We start from the raw sequence: 8,535 nt of genomic DNA, 5'->3' as shown, positions 1-8,535 counted from the left end.
CCACGCGTGCGGCGGAGTGACGCCGCGGACATGCTTGGGATGTGGAGGTCGACACCTGCGCCGTGCATGCCCGTATAAAGGCAACGTGTGTTTGAATTGTCACAAGGTGGGTCATTTGGCGCGGGTGTGCCGTGGGGCGTCGGCCACCGTTAAAGTCGTGGACGGCGATGTGCGACGCGACTCGGGGCGGAACCAGCGGCCGTTGTTGAGCCTGTGTTCAGTTGGCCCGACGACGGCGCGCCCGATGACGGTGGAAGTCGAAGTGAATGAAACGCCGATCACGTTCCAGGTCGATACGGGAGCAGCGGTGTCGCTCATCGGCGAACAGACCGCGCGTAGACTCAACGGCTTGAAGCTTATCAGGTCAAACCTCGCGCTGTTCACGTACACCCGCGAGAAGATAACGCCAGTCGGGATGGCAGACGTGTCTGTGCGGTACCAAGGCCAGGTCGCCACGCTTCGGGTGTACGTCGTACGGGGGAGGGGGCCATCTCTTCTCGGCCGAGATTGGATGACCCGCATCAGGCTAGACTGGTCCGCAGTTCACCTTGTGCAACCCGTGCCGAGCCGGTGGGAGGATCAGTTGGAGGAGATTCTTCAAAGACATCAAGGGTTGTTTAGAGACGACCTTGGAAAACTCAAGGGCATGGAGGCGAAACTCTTCTTGAAGGAGGGGGTGATTCCTCGGTTTTGTAAACCGCGTCCGGTGCCGTATGCCCTGCGGGACAAGGTCAAGGGTGAACTGGATAGGCTAGAGGCCTGTGGAGTGATCGAACGGGTGTCATGCTCGGATTGGGCCACCCCGGTTGTCATGGTGCTGAAACGGAATGGGGACGTCCGATTGTGCGGGGACTTCAAATCCACAGTTAACCCGGGGCTCAGCGTGGAGCAATATCCATTGCCGTCAATCGATGAAATATATGCGCGATTGGCGGGGAGTCGATACTTCACGAAGCTAGACCTGCGTGATGCATATTTTCACCTGCCGATGGATCCCGGGAATAGCGAGCTTTTAACAATCAACACGTGTCAAGGACTCTATCGATATACCCGACTCTGTTTTGGGATTGCTTCGGCCCCAGCTTTGTGGCAGAAAGCTATGGATCAGGTTTGCATTGGCCTGCCCGCTCAGACCTACCTGGACTATGTACTCATTGCGGGAAAAACGGCGGACGAGCATCTGGCGAACATTGCCCAAGTGCTGACAAAGCTAGAAGCGTGCGGCCTGCGCTTGAACAGGGACAAGTGCGCGTTCTTCAAGCAGCACTTGGAATACCTCGGGCACATCATCACGCCGGAGGGGCTGTTGAAGGGTCCTCGGAAGGTGGAGGCGATTCAGCGCATGCCACCGCCTCGCGACAAGATGCAGCTGCGCTCGTTCATTGGCATGGCCCAGTATCGGGGCAGTGCTCTCCCACAGGATGGACGATGCTTCCGAGCGGCCTGTTTGTTTTGCATCCCGGACCCTGTCCACAGCAGAGCGCGGATATGCCCAGATTGAGCGTGAGGCTCTCAGCCTCGTCTGGGGTGTGCGGAGGTTTCATCAATATCTGCTGGGGCGGCATTTCACTTTACAGACGGATCACAAACTGCTTCAATTCATCCTGAGACCCGAACGCGGGGTGCCGGTGGTAGCAGCCGCACGAATACAGCGGTGGTGTCTGTTTCTGGGTGCTTACGATTATGATATTCAATTCCGAAGCACCGAGAAGCATGCTAACTGCGACGGGCTCTCACGCTTGCCGTGTGTGGAGGGTCCAGCTGCGACTGAGTTGGGCGACCGGGTCGATGTGTTCGCGCTGGACCAGGTCCAAAGCGGGCCGGTCACGGCCAGGCAGGTTGCGGTGGAGTCGGCTCGTGATCCGGTGCTTGCCCGTGTCGTCCAGGCGATTTCTACGGGGAATTGGAGCGATCTGCCTTCGACACCGGCATTTCAACCTTTCACGTCATGCGCAGCGGAGCTGTCGTTGGTCCAACGGTGCATAATGTGGGGAATGAGGACCGTGATTCCACCGAGGTTCACGCAGCGGTGTTTGGAAGAACTGCATGTCAGTCACCTTGGCATCGTGAAGACCAAGAGTCTTGCTCGTAGCCTGTTGTGGTGGCCGGGGTTGGACAAAGACATTGAGCAGTTGGTTAAGCGTTGCGCCACGTGCCAGACAGGTGCTGATAACCCGCGTCGAGCTTCGGGTCTCTGGCCTGTGCCAGCCCGAGCTTGGCAGAGGGTTCATGTAGATTTTGCAGGACCGGTTAATGGCAAGATGTTTTTGATTGTGATTGATGCATTCTCTAAATGGCTGGAGGTTGTAGTAATGCAGCATACTTCAGCAAACATTACAGTAGAGAAGCTGCGGACGATCTTTGCTAATAAAGGGTTGCCGGAGATCCTGGTCTCTGATAATGGTCCGCAGTTAATCGCGGGTGTATTTGATGAGTTTATGCGCCAGAATGGTATTCAACATCTAAGGTCCGCACCGTATCATCCTGAGACGAATGGCCAAGCTGAGTCGTTTGTCAAGATGTTGAAGCGGGCTTTGCGCAGGGGTGGTGTTGCACCTGTGCAGGCGGTGGTCGATGTCTTTTTGCTCCATTACAGGAACGCAGTTCATCCTGTCACAGGTGATTCGCCTGCCATTCGTCTCTATGGACGGGCTTTGCGGTCCAGGTTGGATTTGCTGTGGCCTGGAGGGTCGGGGAGTGGGGCAATGTCGCGTCTGACGCGGCTGCGCAGCTTCGAGGTGGGGCAGCGGGTGATGGTACGCGATTATTTCCACGGTTCCAAATGGGTGCCGGCGGTGGTCTCTGTGGTGCTAGGGCCGGCGAATTGCATGGTGCGGACTGATGGTGGGGATGTGTGGAAGCGGCACGTGGACCAGATGCATGATCGCTGTTCAGCGTCACCCCCCCCCCACACCTCCCCGAGCCGAACGTTGCGGGGCCCCCACCGGTAGTCTCGCCGGCACCTGACGTTGTATCGCCGGGACTGGCTGGGCCGGCGCCGAGGGGGTCTTCGCCTGATGCCGTCCTACCCGGGGACGTCGAGCAGGCTGGGCAGTCGGGGGTAGCTGGTGTTGCGGAAAGTGCGAGTCCGGCGAGGGTGTCACCTTGACCGAGCCGGGAGGCATCTGAGCCTGGACTGTCTGGTGGCGCTGCCCGTCCGAGGCGGGTCAGAGTGCGGCCGCGGTACTTGGAGGATTATGAGTGTTGATGGGTTTCCGATGGTCATGTTGTGATTATCCGTTCGTTATGTGACGGGTCATTTTACGGGGGGAGGAGTGTGCTGTGTCACGTGATTGGGTTTTCGTATATCATGCCTCGCCCGCTAGGGGTGGTAAGACTGTGCTTCTGGTCGCGCAATAAAGCGGAGTAGATGGTGTCCCGCGTGCTTCTTGCGTCCCACCGCACCTAGTACACACTAGAGACTATCGGTTGTTATGGATGCGGTAATACTTTCTTGCCAGTCAATATGGCGGAGCTGCCGTAGTCACGTGACCGGTGACGTCATCTGAATAAGGCCTTTTCAGTGCAGTATTTCCATAATGGGCCAAATCTTCTTCTTCTTCTTCTTCTACTTCTTCCTCTTCCACTTCCTCTTCTTCTGTAATGGAACGCATACACGGATGTCACCAAAACTCCAACATGACATGTGGTGGAAATAGCGCCACCTTTGGTGGGAGCTGGTATTACAAACTCTCATCATCACATGGACGACAGGAATTTATTTTAAAAATGATGAAGTGAATTTCCCAGACTGTGCCGCAGTTCATTGCCCAATCCCACCGACGGTGAGCCGACAAGGGTGCTCCCATCCCGAATGGAGGGCTGCCATCAAGCATGTATTGAAAGTTGCCAACCTCTGGTTGTTTGTGCGTGATCTATCGTTTTAAACGATGAGCGTAACCGCTGTTTATGTCGTCGGTTCGTTATTGACCAGCAAAACGGACCAACATCATCAGCGGCTCTGCAATGAGTTTTAAATTTAAACGTAATCCTTCTAGTCTTCAGTCGAAGAAAAGCAAACTTTATTTATACGTATAATTATCTCCACCAATCAAAAATATATTTTTCATCGAACACTTTCCGCGAGGAATGATTTGTACGAACGGCGTTGTGCAGAGCGGTGTATATCAAATTATGTTTGTTCACCGCGGCTGGTCAAAAATATTTATTTCGAGTATTCTTCCTCAGATAAATGTAAAAAATATGATGCTCTTAATATAAGGAAATTAATGTCATTAATAAAATTTATCCCATTTGGCAAACATTATTAAAAGCATATCAAAAAAAAAAGTGTTTTGGTCTGAGTGCTGATTGGAGGAGCGGTGGGCGTGGCAGGGTCAGTGGGCGTGTCAGGGGTAGTGGGCGTGTCAGGGTCAGTGGGCGTGTCATGGTCAGTGGGCGTGTCATGGTCAGTGGGCGTGTTGTACAGTTGGCATTCTTGTCTTACTGCTCGACAACGCTGACTGTCTCGTACTCAAAGACGATGGCGCTGCGTGTTGTTCTCGGTCGCCTGACGCACCCACGGGTGAGCGACGTTGTTACTTGTGTTCCAGACGTTTCCCTGATTGTTGCTTCCCATGGTACAGTTCCGTCGCCGCTGCCCCCGTTCGTTGTGCATTGAAACGATTGCAAATCCGAGGTCGCCGAAGCTCCTTTATTAGTTTACCGTATTGTACATAATATACTTGCTTTCACACGAACTTGAGCTGATTATTGGACAATTTAGTACAACAATCAAAAACAAAATAACAAGCTCAAATGAGCTAAGATCCTCGTCCTCTTAATGATGACGTCATAGTGATGTATCATATGTGCGGTAATTCATCTCTGCTAATGCCCTGTTCGATTCCCGCAAACATAATTAAAAAAGCTTGCCGAGTTACGGAGATAATTTTTTAGCCAATGTCCATTAGCGGAGATATTTTGACGTCAGAACTTTTTTTTCTCGGAGGAATTTTCAAAATCAGAGATGTTGACTCTTTGCGCAGGGTATTTTTACATGGATGTGCCAAGTTTCAGGAAGTTTCAATGAAAACTGTAGGCTGTGAAACAAACAACGTGAGTAGGATTTAGAGATCCTCCACGAGAATCCAAAAACGTTATTTTTTAGGAGACTCATTTATTTGGGTCGGGGGGGGGGGGGGGGAACCAAAGATAAAGATCAGAAAACCAAGAGAATTAATAATGTATTTTCAATTCACGGAATTTCTCCAACTTTAAATGATTCCGTTAATTAATTATCTTGCATTATCGAGATTTGTTTTTCGGTCATTTGATTTATTTAAAGAGACTTATGAACCACCTTGAGACTCTTTTACAGGAATGTAGAGTTGATGGAGCATTATAATGGTGATGTCACAAGATGTCGGTAAGTACTGAGAAATCATTGTTTCTTTGCCTTGAAAGTCAATGAGATGTGACCCTGGGAGTTTACTGGTGGCATCGTGACGACTCGAGTTCTCGCTGTGAGGCGAGTAATGAGAGATAACACCCAACGCACAACAAGGGGGGCATGAAACAAAAGGGAGGGAGTGGGAAGGACAAAACAGTGGGGAACAGACATTAGGAGATCTGTGGAAGGGAGAGGGATGGGGCGGGGAACACGGGGTATACAAGATGGACATTACAGGGACTTTCAGGAAGGAAAGCAGGGAATTTGAAAGAGGTGGGTTTGGGTGGATTAACGGGGGTAGAAAAGATCGAGGATTTCGATGGGGGATGATAAGAGGTGGTGGTGGTGAACAGCTGTTTTTAAGGCCTGGAGAGAAGAATGGGATTGAATTGAGTGAGGGAGTTTATTCCAAAGGTGGGGAAAAAGAGGAATGAAAGAGTGAAGGTGAGCAGTGATTCGTGATTTTGGTAGTTTTACCAGAAGGGGGTTGTTGGCGGACCTTGAGCGCCCTGCGGAAATATGGGAGGGACATATCGCAAACACAGCAGCGGGGAGGGCGAGACCGGAGATGAGACGGTAGAAGACAAAGACCACCGACCTGCCTGCGGTGAGAGAGTGAGAGGCCCAAAGACTCAGCCTCATCACGGGAGATACCAATGATCCAAAATGCCTTGGTTTCCACAACGTGAAGCTGAGAAAGGTGGGAGGTAGGAGCACCAGCTCAGAGGGGAGAGCAGTACTCCATCAGGCTGCGGACGAAAGCTTTGTATGTGGTGAGGAGCACAGGTGGGCCAAGGAAGGACTTTGTATGACTGAGGATTCCCAGTCGGCAACTGGCTTTGGAGGCCAAGTTGGAAATGTGGCTTTCCCAGGAAAGATCATGGCAGATAGTGAGACCCAGAATCTTGAAAGAAAGGACTTCTTCCATAGGATTGTTAAGAAAGTGGATGGGGGGGGGGGGTTCCAAACGGTCCTTTCGGAGAGACAGAGACAGAGTGAGAGTGTGAGATTTGTCCGGATTGAAAGACATGTTCCACGTGTTGGACTAGTTTGTGGTTTTACCCAGATCTGCAGTGAGCGAAGAAGCTGCTGCTTGCCGGTCTGAGGGATGACAGCTAGTATGGCAGGGGGTGGGGTCATCAGCAAGGAGATAAAGAAGATTTTCCAGAGAGTTGGAGAGATCATTGATGAAAATCAAAAAACAAGAACAGGGCCCAGAACGCTACCTTGAGGAACTCCAGCCTGGACAGGAAGAGGGGATGAAAGAACTCCATTTAGGGCCACACGTTGACTGCGACCGGAGAGGAAGTCTGCGAGCCATGAGTGGAGACGGCCTTGGATACCATAGGAAGAGAGTTTGGTGAGCAGGGCAGGGTGCCAGACCATGTCAAAAGCACGTGATATGTCTAGGGATATGGCTCGGATTTCATATCCGGCATTGAGGACCTCCATCCATTGTTGGGAGAGCAGTAGCAGCATATCCAGGGTAGAGTGACCTGGTCTGAAACCAAATTGATGATTGGAAATCAGGCCATTGGAGAAGAGGAAGGATTTAATGTCTGAACCGATGATGGATTCCACAAGCTTGCTGATGATTGGGTGAAGGTTGATTGGTCTGTAGTTGCAGGGATCTGTTTTTTGCACCTTTTTATGCAGAGCAGTAATGTTTGTTGATTTCCAAGCAGATGGCAGATGTCCTTGAGCAAATGAGAGGGCGAATAAGAAGAGAGAGAGGGTGAGCAAGAGCAGAGGAGCAGGTTTTTAGGACATGTGGGCTGATGCCGTCTGGACCGGTTGCAGAATCTGACTCAAGCTTTGAAAGCAAGCTCTCCACCTTGTCAGGAGAAAAGGACACAGAGTCCAGGGACAGTTGGGTGCGACTGGGTAAGGTGAGTTGAGAAAGTGATGGGTTTGACACAAGATTTTGATGCAAACACCGAGTTTAGGCATTCAGCTTTTTCCTATGTGGTATCAGCAGTGCGGCCATTTGAGGTAAGGGATGGGATGGAGGGGGAACATACACTAGTAACAGATTTTATTGGACACCACCAGGATTTGTTTGAGGGACAGAGGTTTGAAAGTTTAGACTTGAGCTTAGAAAGATGTTTTCTGGCTCTCCTGAGGGTAGATACACACTTGTTCCGATCTTTATGGAAGGAGCTGAGATTACCCTCAATTGGGTTTGCTTTCCTTGAGGCAAAGGCAAGTTATTTGAGGACAACTGCCCCACCACAAGCTTCAGTGAACCATGGGTGGGAGGAAGAGTAGGACAACTGAAGAAGAGAGGGGATCAATCTGTTCATGAGGGAGAGAAAGTTTCTTTGAAAGAATTCCCAGGATGAGTTGATGTTGGAGAAAGTAGCGATGGGAGACCAGTCTAGAAGTTTGAGGGCTGCTTGGAGACCCTGCCAGTCGGCTTGAGTGAAATGCCAGACTCGACGGTGCTGAGATGATTCTCCGATAATAGTCAGAGAGATGTCCACTTTGACAAGGACGTGGTCAGAAGAACCGATTGGAGCGGAGGAAGAGCAGCAGATATTGTCAGGGAAATTTGTCAAAATCAGATCAAGAAGAGATGAAGTACCATTGGTTGAGATCTGGGAAGGGAAATTGACCGATTGAGTCGCAGAAAGCTTTTGCTGATGTATCATGACAGGTGAGAGAGGTACCCACACCAAGCCAACTGACCTGATGACAATTGAAGTCACCACATATGAGGAAGAGAGAGTTTGGATGAGAAGATAGAAGTTAGTCCATGTTTTCGAATCGTGAGGTGTAAATGGAGTCATCACTGTTTGGACGGTGCAGTAGACATATAAACATGAGGTGGGAGTGGAGGGGAAGCCGTAGCCAGAGGTATTCCTGGGGGTCTGGGGAGTGAGGGCAGTGCATGGAGAGTGAGGAATAGAGTCTTTGATGAAGAGAGCAACTCCTCCACCAGGACGAGGCTCAGGTCTGTCATACCAGAGGAGGGAGTAACCAGGGAGAGATACTTGGGAGTCGGAGACGTCTTGAAGGAGGAAAGTTTCTGTTCGGCAGATTATGTCTGGTTTGTCAGTGGCAACCTGTATGGAAAGATCTGTAAGGTTTGAGCGAAGGCCCCGGATATTTGAGGTCCACACTGTTAATGAAGAGGGAGGGGA

At 51.0% G+C, this 8,535-nt stretch overlaps 1 long non-coding RNA gene across 1 annotated transcript; it reads left to right on the top strand.

The window, feature by feature from the left end:
* Positions 1-4,355: 4,355 nt before the first annotated feature.
* On the top strand, positions 4,356-8,139 carry LOC147013955 (uncharacterized). Its single transcript, XR_015050581.1, has 2 exons — positions 4,356-4,525; positions 4,989-8,139. It is a non-coding gene; the product is annotated as an uncharacterized LOC147013955 (long non-coding RNA).
* Positions 8,140-8,535: the final 396 nt, after the last annotated feature.

The sequence above is a fragment of the Eptatretus burgeri genome, chromosome 13, assembly GCF_056783735.1.
Source record: "Eptatretus burgeri isolate ZD-2024b chromosome 13, Ebu_testis_v1, whole genome shotgun sequence".
NCBI lineage: Eukaryota > Metazoa > Chordata > Myxini > Myxiniformes > Myxinidae > Eptatretus > Eptatretus burgeri.
The sequence above is the reverse complement of the archived record's forward strand: the minus strand, read 5'-3'. Positions and strand labels throughout refer to the sequence as shown.